General features: G+C 46.0%; 1 pseudogene; it reads left to right on the top strand.

The window, feature by feature from the left end:
- Nucleotides 1-425: 425 nt before the first annotated feature.
- Nucleotides 426-866, top strand: LOC108544842 (protein transport protein Sec61 subunit alpha pseudogene; annotated as a pseudogene).
- Nucleotides 867-1,344: the final 478 nt, after the last annotated feature.

The following is a 1,344-nucleotide window of genomic DNA, read 5'->3' on the forward strand; positions in this document are numbered from 1 at the left end:
GAATATGTGCCCTGAGGGCTGATAAGTCAGGAGAAGTTGAGTCAGGAGAGGATGATGCCATGTGGCCTTTTCTCTGCAAACAGCCACCAAGATTCAGCCAACACTGGCCCCTGACAATTACAACTTCAAGTTTATAGTGTCATTGTTTTGGGGGGGCAGGGGAACTCCAGCTGTGTTGTTTTTGATAAAATATGCTTGTTAAGAATGTAAGTTATCACTGAATGTGGTGGCCTGTGCCTGTAGTCCCAGCTACTTGAGAGGCTGAGGCAGGAGGATCACTCGAGCTCAGGCATTCAAGGCTAGCCTGGGCAACATAGCCAGACTCTATTGTTAGCTGTGCAGTGGAACAGGCTTGGCTGCAGGCGTCGCCTCACTGGGAGCAGAGCTGAGCCCAAGTGGCACCCAGAGCCTGAGCAGTCGCCGCCATGGTGATCAAATTTCTGGAAGTCATCAAGCCCTTCTGTGTCATCCTCCTGGAAATTCAGAAGCCTGAGAGGAGGATTCAGTTTAACGAGAAAGTGCTGTGGACCGCTGTCATCCTCTTTATCTTCTTAGTGTGCTGCCAGATTCCCCTATTTGGTATCATGTCTTCAGATTCAGTTGACCCTTTCTATTGGATGAGAGTGATTCTAGCCTCTAACAGAGGCACCTTGATGGAGCTGGGGATCTCTCCCATTGTCACGTCTGGCCTTATAATGCAACTCTTGTTTGGCGCCAAGATAACTGAAGTTAGTGGCACCCCAAAAGACCATCTCTTCAATGAAGCCCGAAAGTTACTTCACATGATCATTACTATCGGCCAGTCTATCATGTATGTGATGACAGGGATGTACAGGGACCCTTCTAAAATGGGTGCTGGAATTTAAAAAATTAATTTAAAAAACTATAATAAATGTAAACAATCACTATAAAGAAAAAATTCAGGCTGGGCACAATGGCTCACGCCTGTAATCCTAGAATTTTGGGAGGCTGAGGCAGGAGGATCACTTGAGGCCAGGAGTTTGAGACTAGCCTGGGCAACATAGCGAGATCTCATCTCTACAAAAAATTTTAAAAATTAGCATGAAGGCACAGGCCTGTAGTTCCAGCTACTTGGGAGGCTGAGGTGGGAGGATCACTTGAATCCAGAAGTTTGAGGCTGTAGTGAGCTATGATCCCACCACTGCACTCCAGCCTGGGCAACAGAGCAAGAACCTGTCTATAAAAAAAAGATTCAAATGATGTGAGCCTTATTAATGCATCCAACAACTATTTATTTTCTGTCTACCATATGCCAGCCACTGTTCAAAGCACTGGAGATATGGCAGTGATCAACACAGAGTTTCTGTTAGCATTGTTGACCTA

The sequence above is a fragment of the Rhinopithecus bieti genome, unplaced genomic scaffold, assembly GCF_001698545.2.
Source record: "Rhinopithecus bieti isolate Rb0 unplaced genomic scaffold, ASM169854v2 scaffold_26131, whole genome shotgun sequence".
Taxonomy (NCBI): Eukaryota; Metazoa; Chordata; class Mammalia; order Primates; family Cercopithecidae; genus Rhinopithecus; species Rhinopithecus bieti.